The following is a 15,898-nucleotide window of genomic DNA, read 5'->3' as shown; positions in this document are numbered from 1 at the left end:
AATTATTTGACAGTTAATTTACATTATTCAAAAATCAAAATAAAATTTAAAAGAAGTTTACATTGAAAAGTCTTGCCCCACTTATACCCTGCTCACCCCAGTATCCCCCAATACATACCATCTATAAGGTGATCATTTGTATTAGTTTCTTGTGAATCCTTGATAGTGTGTTTTATATAGATACAGGTAAATATGAATATGTACTATTATTTCCCCCCCACCCCACCCTTTTTTTTTTTTTTTTTGAGATGGAGTCTCGCTCTGTCGCCCAGGCTGGAGTGCAGTGGCACGATTTCGGCTCACCGCAAGCTCCGCCATTTTCCCCCATTTTTAAAACAAAAGGTAGTAGCCATATATACACTATTTTACACCTTGTTTTATCACTTACTAATACATACCAGAGAGCTTTCCATCATTTTGTACATATGCACCTATATCTGTCAATTATTCCCAGAAGTGGAATTGCTGGGTCAGCAGGAAAAATCATGTATAATTTTGATAGGTATTGCCTAATTGTCCTGCACAGGGCTTGAATTGTTTGTACTCCCACCATTAGTGTATGAGAAGACCTGTTTCTCCATAGCCTCATCAAACAGAGTGTGTGAGATTAGATGAGAAATAGGAGGTGAGCAGTCTTTTACCCCATCCGTAGTTTGCAGTGGGAACACTGCACAGTTCCAAGAGCTGGTGCAGGTATCAGATTAGTTCCAGTGGAAACACTGCCTCACCATGGCCATGGGCTTGCGCCAGCTCTAGTGACACACACGGAATGACCCACGTTGCCACTTGCAGAATTTCCTGTAGCAGAAAGTTGAACATGCATTCATTATTCACCTAACTAGCCATGCTGGATCTAAAGAGCACAACAGTGTTTGTTTTTTAGAACCAAAAAGAAAATTGTTTCACTACAACACACTGTGTATAAGGCTTTCAATGCTCTTTTCTCAGCTATTAACATTATTTTCAGGCTGAGTTCAAGAGATGTATCCCAAATCACAGGGATGTCTTGCTAAGCTTGGAACTTTCATACTCAAGGGATGCTTTTTTGAGGAATGATTTTACACTTACTCAACATTTGTAATTAATTAGTACTTTGTAAGATAAATTTAAACTGTCCAAGTACAATATAAACATTGAACTATGATGCATTATTGCTAGACTTTTTCCTTAAAGTTGCCAAGTGGTTTCCTGCATTAGGCAAATAGGGGATCATATAAAAATGCCATGATTTACAGCATAGATAACATCTCCACCATTTGAGCAGCATATATTCCAGGTCATCCCCACATAACTCCTTACCATTCTCATTAGAAAGGTTGATTCTTAGTCTTATTTTTCTCTGAGGACAGCAAAAAAAAAAAATCCCCTTCAGTTCCACTGCATAGAAAAGTGTGGTAAATGGAGCCAGGCACAGTGGTTATTTAATTTAAATGGACAATATTTTTTATAGAATTTTGACAGGGCCACTGTACAGGGGAAAGTCACTCCTCTTCCCCTTTATAGAAGAGTTGCACCTGGACAGTTGCATTGATGACTGTATCCAGTCTACACAAGAGGTCATTCCTGGGCATAAGAATGGACTGCCAAAATCTAGCTGAAACACCATTGACAAATACACATTTTCTTTTGTTAATAATACCTGCGAAGGCTTTCATAACAGACATTTCTAGTTTTGTTCTCAGGCTCCTTGCAGCTGCTCCTCTAAAAGTGTGCTCTCTTCCAAGAGCTGACAATGGCCAGAAGCAAGGTGTTCTGTCTTTTGTGCCATCATCATCTAACTTGCCACACACATTTGGGATGTCAGCCTAGGTATAGGTTTTGTATCCACTCAGTATGGCTTGTGGGTCTGGTTGCCTTTGTTATTCATGCCAAGGGCCTCTGGGCATCAGTTTGGTGTGAGAGAACCCATTCCATGACCCTCCTTCCTTTGGCGGTTTTGACTCGATGGCTCTTGTTGGCACAGTCTGTGAGTGTCTGATGCTCTATCCATGTCGGACCATCTGTTCTGCTGTCTCTGTGGTCGGAAGTCGTTGTCTGAACTATTCCTTGATAATAAATTTGAGATGATCTGGTTCTACCTTTCTTTTCAAGTCACATCTCAGCCCCTTAGCCACATTCCCAAACAACATGACAAATGGATGGGTCACGAGTCACGTAGCATAGGGTGTCAGACCACCAGGCTTTGAAGGGATTCTGTTGGGTGCCAAAAAGAAAGATTTTATGTCACCACGATTTTTTTAAAGGCATGTTGACACTTAGGCCTTAATTGAAAGCATTCTTACTCAAGTAGAGTTGACAGAGGAGTATTTGGTAGTCGCGGTTGCTGGTCTGAAAAGCATGTGGTTCTGTTTCAATGCCCAATGAGATCTTCTCACGGGAAAATGTTCTGACATCTCAAACAAATGACCTTCATGCATAGTTTTGACAAAATACCCTATTAAGTATGCATATATGGTTGGTACCTTGTGGTAATAATTCAATACTGGAAACAGAGTAGCAACAAAGAAACATTAGGGTTATATTTAACCTCTGTGGAATTAGTGTGTAAACAAACTGCTTATCAGAAATGCTCACATGGGGCTTTGTTTAAATAAATAAGAAACTGGCATATAGGGTCTGCAGGATATTTCTGCCAAGTAGACCTCCCTCACATTATAAGACACCACATCTATGTCTGACCCCATATGGAAAGAGGCATAGCAAGCCAGCACTGGTTCATATTCCCTCTCCACCACATAATGGGTACGTGATCTTAGGGAATCCACCGAAACTCTCTGGGCCTCAGTTTGCTCAGCTATAAATGGTGGATAATCAAATTATTTACCTCACCATTAATAAATGTTAGCTATTATTTTTTATCAAGTTTAATACAAAGAGAAACATTTTACTTATTTTTCCAGCTGCCCAGAGCATCTTCCAAAATCCTATCACCAACAAATACTGTATTGTATTTATTATAGCAACTATGTAAAAATGGAGTCCCTGTCCTATGCTTAGATGAAATATGTTGGTATTTGAGTTTGTATGTCTTCTATAGGAATCAGTGTTTAGTGAAAATGGGTGGAGATAAACAGATGTTTTCACAGTCCTGTTGTTCACAGTACCGCCAAATTGAATGTTTCCATATAGGTGCATTCTAATGGCTTAAATGATGCAGATATTTTCTGGCCAGCCATATGGATCTTTTGTCATCTAAGATGTTAATATTTTCCTTATATTTTATAGTAGTTCTGGAGTACAGCCAGTTTCTTGAATAGGGTCCACATGGCTCATTATGCACAGGGCCTGGAAACTGCCTTACTCGTGCTGTTGAAATGAACAGTGACACTTCAGAAGAGCTGGGAGCTGGGGTAGAGCAGTGGCTAGGAGAACATATTCAATTATATTTCCTCCTGCATTAAGCTACAAGTAATGAGCACTTTCCTGTGCTTTACAGTTAAGTAATTAAAAGAAATTATAGAGTGAGATGCAAAAGTAACCCGAAGGACAACTGGATGTGTGGAGCCACCAGTTTTCTCCATGAGTGCACAAGGTTAATCCTTGTTACTACTCAGAATGCTGAGTTTCTACAGAAAGGGTTGCAGGTCCACACATGTTTTGGCGTCTACCCACACGCTTCTGTATGGCATGACTGTGCATCCCAGAAGAAGGGCTGTGCTGTGTACCTCCACGTTTCAGTGGAATTTAACAAACTGATCCCTGAAAATGGTTTCATAAAGGTGAGTAACAGAGAGCTAATAGCCTTCTCTTGCTAATTTTATCTTTCCCCCAAGATTTCTTGATAATAGTTTGAAAGGAGTGTTATTCTTTGGTCTCTAGAGGCAACTTACCTTTCCAGTTTCTTCCATCACCTGTTTTCACCTCTCTTTTTTTTTAAATTTAATGCTCTATGTATTTCAGAGGATAGGATCTAATCTTGTGCGGTCCCTTCATCAGGTAAGAATTATTCATCTCATTTTCATTTTAGCCCTTCTGAATTAATGACATTGAAGCCCGGCAGTTTGGTCCTAAGATGGGTTTAATTATGTACAGATACTCTTTCTATAATGGAAATTGCTCAGATAACTAATTAACCACAAGAATACACTGACTATGGAAAATTTCAGGAGCACCGTCTGTGGAAAAACTGGGAAGGGCATGCTGTCACCACAGCTCTGGGGTCTATTAAAAGTGTGGTTATGCAGCACTGGTGTCTAGTGGGGTGTTGGCTCTCAACTGCCAGAATTCCCATAGCATTTCATGGCAGAAAGTCAAGGTGTCCAGCAATACTCTGAAAGTGACCTGTTGATTAAAGTCGTCAATTCTGAAGAAAGAGACTGAAATAAGAAATGGGTCTTAACTTTTTTTCTCTTTCTCTCTTTTGTAAAAATGTGTGATTGTTCTGGCATGTTCCCAATCCCCACATAATGCCAACATCTTTTCTTAAAGGGGGATTCCCTTTATCCTTGGATCTGAGAATTATTGCATGTTCTCCCTTTAGGGACAATGAATGCAGTTGCATCACCCTTGCTTCTTGCTTTTTTTTTTTTTTTTTTTTTTTTTTTTTTTTTTTTTTTGTACACAGCATGCTTATTCTTGGATGCAGGGACTTGAAAGACAAAGCCCCACCTGGCTTTCACAACATCTCCTATTAGTAGGTGTGCCTTGTGTGTAATTTGAAGGAGGCGGTCCCTTAGCTGTGTTTACACTGTACTTTTAAATGTGGGGCTGAAGGTAGAATCAACCATACTTAAGATGCCACCTGGGAAAATAGGGTTCTGTGTCATCTCAGCCCCACCCATTTGCAAATGACTTAACAGCAGCACTATTAGGGTTCCTAGTGTGAGTCATTTGCATTTGGACTGGTGAACTTGGTGACTTCTTGGTGTTTGGAAACAAACAACCTTTGCAGTCTTTCGTAAAAAGCCTAAACAGTGGACCAGTCTCCAGTTCTACTTGCAAAGCTGCCCCCATCAAATCCCTCATAATGTTCAACTTAAAAAATGTTACACTTTTCTCTGGAAATCTAACCTTTTTTCCTTTTTTAAAAGCCATTTTAAGTACTTCAGTCTTGAATCAAATGATCCCAAATATTGGACACCAACCTAGAAATTGGGTTACCTCCTGGGAACTTTATTGAAGAAGAGAGATTTTGGTTGGAGAGGGGGTTTTGATGTTTGATACTTATATTTACTATTTTAATATTTCATTGTTGTTGTTGCTGCTGCTGCTGTATTATTTTGCGAGTTTCGTTTGTTTAAATTTCATGGTATTTGGTAGGAGAGAGCTGGATCTGTTGGTTTCAGGACAAGTCTAGAAATAAGAAATCTGCCTTGAGTGAGTGAGTTGGTTCCCTCTGTTGCTATTTCACCATTAAGGACCAAAGGAACTCACAAGGACCGGAGACACCTGGCTAAAAGCAATACTAGTGTGACTGGACATCTACTACCTGCCATAGTTGGTCATATCGTTTCCAGTATGATTCTGATTGAGTGAGTGATATTAGGCTATGTTCAGGGATCAGGGAGGCTAATTATGCTTATATTGCCTTGTAGCATTTTGGTAAGAATTAATGATTGTGTAGATGTCCAGATTTAGGTCAGCAATATTCTAAAAGTTCTCATTGAACTAATCATGTTTATAAGTAGCCTGTACTTTCTATCATAATAACAATAGTGGAAAAGCTAGTTGACATAAAAGGAGCCCAGATTTTACTTAAGTAAAAACACAAAAGCAAAGATATTTTCCCACATAAATTACAAAAGCAAAGATATTTTCCCACATAAATGTCCCCATAAAACAAGTTGAACCAAAGAGGAAAGATGACAGGTAACCGTATGACACGCTAAGAAAGTATCATAATACTTAAGTTAACTTCAACCTTTTATTTCCTTATCCTAAGCAGCCTCTTTTCTCTTTATCATTTAGTCTAGTGCTTCTCAACTTTGATAAGTAAAAAAGTTATTGCACTAAATAAATCTAATTGAAATGCAGGATCTGATTGAGTGGGTGGGGTAGGTGGAATGAGGGTGGGGAAGTTGAGATTCTGCATTTCTTAGAAGTTTCTACTTTATGTTAAAATGGCTAATCCATCTCAACATTGAGAAGTAAGGTTTCACTTAACTTCAGCCTGTGTAAGTTTATCCCATATGTACATTTCCTAAAACTCTAATCTCAGGCCCCAGGAATTTCTCCTTTAGTTAAAATATTTTTAGGAATAAATTTGAATTGCATTAATACACAATTTATAAATTTAACACTCAAAAAATTATTTGAAGTTTGAGACTTTAGGTTGCATGAAATCAATTTCATACTTGAAAATTTTCTATAAATTCAAAAGTCTGTGTATTTAAATACAATTTAAATACCTGTGTTACAGTGACATTTGTTTTTCTGTCTCTCTCTGCACCATTTCCAGAGTCATCATCCCTGTACAGAAAAATTTTTCCCACATGATTTCACCATAGTTAAATTCATTAAATATGATGCTTACTTGATAATTTCTCCAGGTTTTTTTTTTAAATTATACTTTAAGTTCTAGGGTACATGTGCACAACCTGCAGGTTTGTTACATATGTATACATGTGCCATGTTGGTGTGCTGCACCCATTAACTCGTCATTTACATTAGGTATATCTCCTAATGCTATCCCTCCCCCCTACCCCTACCCCATGACAGGTCCCAGCGTGTGTTGTTCCCCACCCTGTGTCCAAGTGTTCTCATTGTTCAGTTCCCACCTATGAGTGAGAACATGCGGTGTTTGGTTTTCTGTGCTTGCGATAGTTTGCTCAGAATGATGTCCTTGCTCACTGATGGACATTTGGTTGGCTCCAAGTATTTGCTATTGTGAATAGTGCCGCAATAAACATACGTGTGCATGTGTCTTTATAGTAGCATGATTTATAATCCTTTGGGTATATACCCAGTAATGGGATGGCTGTCTCAAATGGTATTTCTAGTTCTAGATCCTAGAGGAATTGCCACACTGTCTTCCACAATGGTTGAACTAGTTTACAGTCCCATCAACAGTGTAAAAGTGTTCCTGTTTCTCCACATCCTTTCCAGCACCTGTTGTTTCCAAACTTTAATGATCGCCCTACTAACTGGTGTGAGATGGTATCTCATTGTGGTTTTGATTTGCATTTCTCTGATGGCCAGTGATGATGAGCATTTTTTCATGTGTCTTTTGGCTACATAAATGTCTTCTTTTGAGAAGTGTCTGTTCATATCCTTCACCCACTTTTTGATGGGGTCATTTGATTTTTTCTTGTAAATTTGTTTAAGTTCTTTTAGATTCTGGATATTAGCCCTTTGTCAGATGGTAGATTGTAAAAATTTTCTCCCATTCTGTAGGTTTCCTATTCACTCTGATGTTAGTTTCTTTTGCTGTGCAGAAGCTCTTTAGTTTAATTAGATCCCATTTGTCAATTTTGGCTTTTGTTGCCATTGCTTCTGGTGTTTTAGTCATGAAGTCCTTGCCCATGCCTATGTCCTGAATGGTATTGCCTAGGTTTTCTTCTAGGGTTTTTATCGTTTTAGGTCTAACATGTAAGTCTTTAATTCATCTTGAATTAATTTTTGTATAAGGTATAAGGAAGGGATCCAGTTTCAGCTTTCTACATATGGCTAGCCAGTTTTCCCAGCACCATTTATTAAATAGAGAATCCTTTCCCCATTTCTTGTTTTTGTCAGGTTTGTCAAAGATCAGATGGTTGTAGATGTGTGGTATTGTTTCTGAGGGCTCTGTTCTGTTCCATTGGTCTATATCTCTGTTTTGGTACCAGTACCATGCTGTTTTGGTTACTGTAGCCTTGTAATATAGTTTGAAGTCAGGTAGTGTGATGCCTCCAGCTTTGTTCTTTTGGTTTAGGATTGTCTTGGCAATGCGGGCTCTTTTTTGGTTCCATATGAACTTTAAAGCAGTTTTTTTCCAATTCTGTGGAGAAAGTCATTGGTAGCTTGATGGGGATGGCATTGAATCTATAAATTTGAGCAGTATGGCCATTTTCATGATATTGATTCTTCCTACCCATGAGCATGGAATGTTCTTCCATTTGTTTGAGTCCTCTTTTATTTCCTTGAGCAGTGGTTTGTAGTTCTCCTTGAAGAGGTCTTCCACATCCCTTGTAAGTTGGATTCCTAAGTATTTTATTCTCTTTGAAGCAATTGTGAATGGGAGTGCACTCATGATTTGGCTCTCTGTTTGTCTGTTATTGCTGTATAGGAATGCTTGTGATTTTTGCACATTGATTTTGTATCCTGAGACTTTGCTGAAGTTGCTTATCAGCTTAAGGAGATTTTGGGCTGAGATGATGGGGTTTTCTAAAGATACAATCATGTCATCTGCAAACAGAGACAATTTGACTTCCTCTCTTCGTATTTGAATACGCTTTATTTCCTTCTATTGCCTGATTGCCCTGGCTAGAACGTCCAATACTATGTTGAATAGGAGTGGTGACAGAGGACATCCTTGTTTTGTGCCAGTTTTCAAAAGGAATGCTTCCAGCGTTTGCCCATTCAGTATGACATTGGCTGTGGGTTTGTCATGAATAGCTCTTATTATTTTGAGATATGTCCCATCAATACCTAGTTTATTGAGAGTTTTTAGCACAAAGGCTGTTGAATTTTGTCAAAGGCCTTTTCTGCATCTATTGAGATAATCATGGTTTTTGTCTTTGATTCTGTTTATATGATGGATTACATTTATTGATTTGCATATGTTGAACCAGCCTTGCATCCCAGGGATGAAGCCAACTTGATCATGGTGGATAAGCTTTTTGATGTGCTGCTGGATTCAGTTTGCCAGTATTTTACTGAGGATTTTTCCATTGATCTTCATCAGGGATATTGGCCTGAAATTCTCTTTTTTTGTTGTGTCTCTGTCAGGCTGTGGTATCAGGATGATGCTGGCCTCATAAAATGAGTTAGGGAGGATTCCCTCTTTTTCTATTGATTAGAATAGTTTCAGAATGGTACCAGCTCCTCTTTATACCTCTGGTAGAATTCAGCTGTGAATCCATCTGGTCCTGATGGATTTTTTTGGTTGGTAGGCTATTAATTATTGCCTCAATTTCAGAGCCTGTTATTGGTCTATTAAGAGATTCAACTTATTCCTGGTTTAGTCCTGGGAGGGTGTATGTGTCCAGGAATTTATCCATTTCTTTTAGGTTTTCTAGTTTATTTGCATAGAAGTGTTTATAGTGTTCTCTGATGGTAGTTTGTATTTCTGTGGGATTGGTGGTGATATCCCCTTTATCATCTTTTATTGCATCTATTTGATTCTTCTCTCTTTTCTTTATTAGTCTTGCTAGTGATCTATCAATTTTGTTGATCTTTTTAAAAAACCAGCTCCTGGGTTCATTGATTTTTTGAAGGGTTTTTTCTGTCTCTATCTCCTTCAGTTCTGCTCTGATCTTAGTTATTTCTTGTCTTCTGCTAGCTTTTGAATGTGTTTGCTCTTGCTTCTCTAAATTGTGATGTTAGGGTGTCAATTTTAGATCTTTCCTGCTTTCTCTTGTGGGCATTTAGTGCTATAAATTTCCCTCTACACACTGCTTTAAATGTGTCCCAGAGATTCTTGTATGTTGTGTCTTTGTTCTCATTGGTTTCAAAGAACATCTTTATTTCTGCCTTCACTTCGTTAAGTACCCAGTAGTCACTCAGGAGCAGGTTGTTCAGTTTCCATGTAGTTGAGTGGTTTTGAGTGAGTTTCTTAATCCTGAGTTCTAGTTTGAATACACTGTAGTCTGAGAGGCAGTTTGTTATAATTTCTGTTCTTTTATATTTGCTGAGGAGTGCTTTACTTCCAACTATGTAGTCAATTTTTGGAATAAGTGTGATGTGGTGCCAAGAAGAATGTATATTCTGTTGATTTGGAGTGGAGAGTTCTGTAGATGTCTATTAGGTCTGCTTGGTGCAGAGCTGAGTTCAATTTCTGGATATCTTTGTTAACTTTCTATCTTGTTGATCTGTCTAATGTTGACAGTGGGGTGATAAAGTCTCCCATTATTATTGTGTGGGAGTCTAAGTCTCTTTGTAGGTCTCTAAGGACTTGCTTTGTGAATCTGGGTGCTCCTGTATTAGGTGCATATATTTTTAGGATAGTTAGCTCTTCTTGTTGAATTGATCCCTTTATCATTATGTAATGGCCTTCTTTGTCTCTTTTGATCTTTGTTGGTTTAAAGTCTGTTTTATCAGAGACTAGGATTGCAACTCCTGCTTTTTTTTGCTTTCCATTTGCTTGGTAGATCTTCCTCCATCCCTTTATTTTGAGCCTATGTGTGTCTCTGCACATGAGATGGGTCTCCTGAATACAGCACACTGATGGGTCTTGACTCTTTATCCAATTTGCCAGTCCATGTCTTTTAACTGGAGCATTTAGCTCATTTACATTTAAGGTTAATATTGTTATGTGTGAATTTGATCCTCTCATTATGATGTTAGCTGGTTATTTTGCTCGTTAGTTGATGCAGTTTCTTCCTAGCCTTGATGGTCTTTATAATTTGGCATGTTTTTGCAGTGGCTGGTACCGGTTGTTCCTTTCCATGTTTAGTGCTTCCTTCAGGAGCTCTTGTGAGGCAGGCCTGGTGGTGACAAAATCTCTCAGCATTTGCTTGTCTGTAAAGGATTTTATTTCTCCTTCACTTATGAAGCTTAGTTTGGCTGGATATGAAACTCTGGGTTGAAAATTCTTTTCTTTAAGAATGTTGAATATTGGCACCCACTCTCTTCTGGCTTGTAGAGTTTCTGCCGAAAGATGCTGTTAGTCTGATAGGCTTCCCTTTGTGGGTAACCTGCCCTTTCTCTCTCACTGCACTTAACGTTTTTTCCTTCATTTCAACTTTGGTGAATCTGACAATTATGTGTCTTGGAGTTACTCTTCTTGAGGAGTATCTTTGTGGCATTCTCTGTATTTCCTGAATTTGAATGCTGGCCTGCCTCACTAGATTGGGGAAGTTCTCCTGGAAAATATCCTGCAGAGTGTTTTCCAACTTGGTTCCATTCTCCCCATCACTTTCAGGTATACCAATCAGATGTAGATTTGGTCTTTTCACATAGTCCCATATTTCTTGGAGGCTTTGTTCATTTCTTTTTACTCTTTTTTCTCTAAACTTCTCTTCTTGCTTCATTTCATTCATTTGATCTTCAATCCCTTTCTTCCACTTGATTGAATCAGCTACTGAAGCTTGTCCATGTGTCACGTAGTTCTCGTGCCATGGTTTTCAGCTCCATCAAGTCATTTAAGGTCTTCTCTATGCTGTTTATTCTAGTTAGCCATTCGTCTAATGTTTTTTCAAGGTTTTTAGCTTCTTTGTGATGGGTTCAAACATCCTCCTTTAGCTCGGAGGAGTTTGTTATTACTGATCATCTGAAGCCTTCTTCTCTCAACTTGTGAAAGTCATTCTCTGTCCAGCTTTGTTCCATTGCTGGTGAGGAGCTGCATTCCTTTGGAGGAGAAGACGTGCTCTGATTTTTAGAATTTTCAGCTTTTCTGCTCTGGTTTCTCCCCATCTTTGTGGTTTTATCTACCTTTCGTCTTTGACGATGGTGACGTACAGATGGGGTTTTGGTGTGGATGTTCTTTCTCTTTGTTAGTTTTCCTTCTAACAGTCAGGACCCTCAGCTGCAGGTCTGTTGGAGTTTGCTGGAGGTCCACTCCAGACCCTGTTTGCTTGGGTATCACCAGCAGAGGCTACAGAACAGCAAATATTGCAGAACGGCAAATGTTGCTGCCTGATTGTTCCTCTGGAAGCTTCGTCTCAGAGGGGCACCTGGCTGTATGAGGTGTCAGTCGGCCCCTACTGGGAGGTACCTCCCAGTTAGGCTACTCAGGGGTCAGGAACCCACTTGAAGAGGCAGACTGTCCATTCTCAGATATGATACTCCATGCTGGGAGGACCCCTACTCTCTTCAAAGCTGTCAGACAGGGACATTTAAGTCTGCAGAGGTTTCTGCTGTCTTTTGTTCAGCTGTGCCCTGCCCCCCAGAGGTGGAGTCTACAGAGGCAGGCAGGCCTCCTTGAGCTGCGGTGGGCTCCACCCATTTTGAGCTTCCTGGCTGCTTTGTTTACCTACTCAAGTCTCAGCAATGGTGGACACCCCTCCCCTAGCCTCGCTGCTGCCTTGCAGTTCGATCTCAGACTGCTGTGCTAGCAGTGAGCCAGGCTCCGTGGGCATGGGACCCTCCGAGCCATGCCTGGGACATAATCTGGTGTGCCGTTTGCTAAGACCATTGGAAAAGCACAGTATTAGGGTGGGGAGTGTCCTGATTTTCCAGGTACCGTCAGTCATGGCTAGGAAAGGGAATTCCCCAACCCCTTGCGCTTCCTGGGTGAGGTGATGCCCCACCCTGCTTTGGCTCATGCTCCGTGGGTTGTACCCACTGTCTGACAAGCCCCAGTGAGATGAACCCGGTACCTCAGTTGGAAATGCAGAAATCACCCGTCTTCTGCGTCACTCACGCTGGGGGCTGTAGACTGGAGCTGTTCCTATTTGGCCATCTTGGAACCTCCCTTTCCAGGTTCTTTATTACAGAGTGGGTAACTGAAACTTCATGGAACAAATTGGAAATTATCTTCTTAATTAATGTCACTGTCTACCATGTATGGGAATTTGGTAAATATTATATGGTTTCAATAACATAGTAGATAGAACATTGTTAAATCTAAACTTCAGTGAATTGTAACAGATCCCACCTGAAATTCTAAAGAAAATAGAATTCTAATTGAAGAGGTTAAACTTTTACAGGGAATGTTAACTGCCATTTGGGTCCTGTAAACAAAAAACTGTTTTTTAAAAAAATAACCTTTAAAAGTATTTTCAGATGACCTCATTTGCTATCCAAGTGGCTTGAGTATGCTTGATGCTAAGACTTCTTTGTTATAGACTGGAGATGTGTGCTATTGGGGCAGTGTTGCTCTGTGACAAGGAGGCAGAGGATGAGGGCAAGGTTCGACGTGACTGTGAATTCTGGGTGGCTCTGGCTATCCGAAGCCTTCATTGATTACAGCAAAACAGTTGCTTTCCTAGGGCAATAGTGTCTCTGTCACCCAGGCTGGAGTACAGTGGCATGATCAATCACTCACTGTAGCCTCAACTTCTTAGACTCAAGTAATCCTCCCACCTCAGCCTCCCAAGTAGCTGATACTACAGGTGTGCACCACCACATCTAATTTTTAAGTTTTTGTAGAGACATGGTCTCACTGTGTTGCCCAGGTTGATCTCGAATTCCTGGGCTCTAGTGATCCTCCTGCCTCGGCCTCCTAAAGTGTTGGGATTACAAATGTGAGCCACTGCACCTGGCCCTTTGCAACCTTCTTGACAATGCATTCCTTTATTCCCTAACTGGAAGTAATTTCTTTCTCTTGATGGAAGCACTAAGTGCCTGGGGTCAGGAAGCCAGATAGGATGTTCTCTGCCCAGTTCTGGCCCTTGTGCTGGGCATTTTTTATCATTTATTCCAAAATTCATGACATAATTTCAATTTACCTTAAGACTTACTGCTTTTAGTTTAATTGCACTTCCCTAAATACTATACAAATATTTCTAGCACAAAGAGAATTGAGTACTTAGTTTGCACATGGTACTGTACAAATTGTTCTAGGTGCTAATTCAAAGGAGAATACCCAATGTCAGTCCTTATCCTTTGCTCCTTATCAAGCAAAAACAAATGTCTTTGTAACATAGGCATTTTAAATTTACTCTTGAAGAAAGATAGAACATCTGCCGATAAAAAAAAAATCCTTATATTTTCAGAGATGGGGAGTAGGGGTGTAGTGGGAAGTAACAGAGGGTCAGAGCTATGGTGCTTTCTAACAAAGATGCATGTAAATTTTTCCATCAAATTAATGATTCTGGAAATTATACATTTTTTCTTATGGTAGTTACGTGTAGGTATCACTTCAGATATGACTTAAGAATCAGCAATTTCTCTGACACTCTTAGTGAGTTTAAGTGATGTCTGCAAGTATCAATCAACACCATGGACATACCAGGGGCTTAGAGCGTACTGTGGTATGAAGGACTGTGTTTTGTAGGACATGTATTTGGATGTTCTCGGACATAAGCTAATTATGGCTAAAAACTGTATTTTTAAAGGTACCTGCAAAGCTTTGGAATATCTGCATTTTCAGATATCATTTACTAAAATATTTATTAATTTCACTTGAATGGCCATCCAGATAAGTAGGTGAGTATCTGTGATGACCATTACTTTTTTTTTCATTTTATTTATAGATTTCAATGGCTAATTATTTTCTTTGAGGAATGTGTGGGTGATTTTTGTTGTGGTGGTGTTTTCTTGTTTGTTTAGTCTTCTTGGCTAGGCAATACATATATGATGGGAAAATAATGTGGAAATAATATACAGGAATGAAATAATCCCTGTAGTTTAAGGCCTAGTTTCCTTTGGAATCTGGGGTTCTGAACTTGTTCTATCAGGGGAACCACAGTGAGTAGATGAGTTGATTAAAAACTCTGGTCCTCTCTCCTCCTGTACCAAATGGGGATAATTATAGTTACCTACATCTCTAGGGTCTTCTGAGTCTTAATTAGTTAATATTTGCAAAGTGTTTGGAGATATTTGAATTAAAAGTACTGAGCAGTATAATCAAAATTCACTGTAATTATAATTGGAATCAGTTTGTAGTCCCACCTTTCCTCTGTTTTTCTCTATCTTGTTCTTTCTGCCAACCCAGACATTACTGATGGTTACTACTCCGCTCTGCACACTCTCTCAACCACTTTTCTTTTTGCAACTCATTTCAGCTTATAAATAAATAAATGGATTAATTAATTAAAAAGATATAGCCAGGCCTTTAACCCCATATTTAAGTAACTACTTAATATTTATTTTTAAAGCTCCATAGTCACTAAGTAAAGTCAGCCAATTATTTTCTTCTAGTCTATCATTTTTTTTAGGTCCTCCTTCATATGATGATAAACTGGTCTTCTTGCAGCATTCGCATGCTCAGAAACTCTCATTGGCTCTTTGGTGCCCATATGGCAACATCCAAACTCTTTGGCATCCCCCCAGAGGCTTTCAAAATCTGGCAATCATCCAATCTTATTTTTCACTGTTCCCATTCCACACTCTTCTCCCCAGACATTTACTCTATGCCTTCCCACATTCCTGCCATTCAGGACAGTGAATACCCACTGTCACCGTAGGGAACATTTAAACTCTTTGCAATCTTCTTCTTATTTATTTATTTATTTATTTATTTATTTTTGAGACAGAGTCTCTCTGTCGCCCAAGCTGGAGTGCAGTGACTTGATCATGGCTCACTGCAGCCTCAACTTCTTGGACTCAAGTGATCCTCCCACCTCAGCCTCCCAAGTAGCTGGGACTACAGGTGTGCACTACCACATCTGATTAATTTTTAAGTTTTTGTAGAGACCTGGTCTCACTGTGTTGCCCAGGCTGATCTTGAATTCCTGGGATCAAGCGATCCTCCCACCTCAGCCTCCCATAGCATTGGGATTACAAGTGTGAGCCACTGCACCTGGCCCTTTCCAAACTTCTTGACAATGCATTCCTTTATTCCCTAACTGGAAGTAACTTCTTTCTCTTTATAAAATTGTATCTGTACCTTTTCTGGGTCATTTCTACCTTTATATTCTAGTTACGTATGTCCTACCTCCCTCCTAGGGAGGGAGGTAAGTAAGACTGGAAAGTAGACTTCATGTGTGATGAATGAACGAACAAAAGGAAGTCTAACATATGGATATAGTCAACTGGATGCAAATTAGAAATTTTTAAATATTGATTTGCGAGATTTCATTAAGGTCAACTCTTAATAGTTTGTATCATATATGTTAGGAACCAAATATTAGTAACTTCTTCAGCATTACCATTATCTTTATAGGACTGTCTAAAATGAGCAGCCATATCTTTAAACTGTGTTTTCTCTGATTACACG

The 15,898-nt window shown here is 39.4% G+C and overlaps 1 long non-coding RNA gene across 2 annotated transcripts in view; it reads right to left on the bottom strand.

Annotated features, from left to right (window-relative positions):
• Positions 1-245: 245 nt before the first annotated feature.
• LOC104008451 (uncharacterized) overlaps positions 246-15,898 on the bottom strand; it is a 172,188-nt gene continuing 156,535 nt past the window's right edge. For both annotated transcript variants that reach the window (XR_008537824.2, XR_008537822.2), the window contains exons 6-7: positions 1,640-2,193; positions 246-798 (exon numbers count right to left, since the gene is read on the bottom strand). This is a non-coding gene — a long non-coding RNA (uncharacterized LOC104008451). The remainder of the gene's footprint in view (positions 799-1,639; positions 2,194-15,898) is intronic.

The sequence above is a fragment of the Pan troglodytes genome, chromosome 9, assembly GCF_028858775.2.
Source record: "Pan troglodytes isolate AG18354 chromosome 9, NHGRI_mPanTro3-v2.0_pri, whole genome shotgun sequence".
NCBI lineage: Eukaryota > Metazoa > Chordata > Mammalia > Primates > Hominidae > Pan > Pan troglodytes.
Note: the sequence above shows the minus strand (reverse complement) of the source record. Positions and strands in the feature narration are given on the sequence as shown.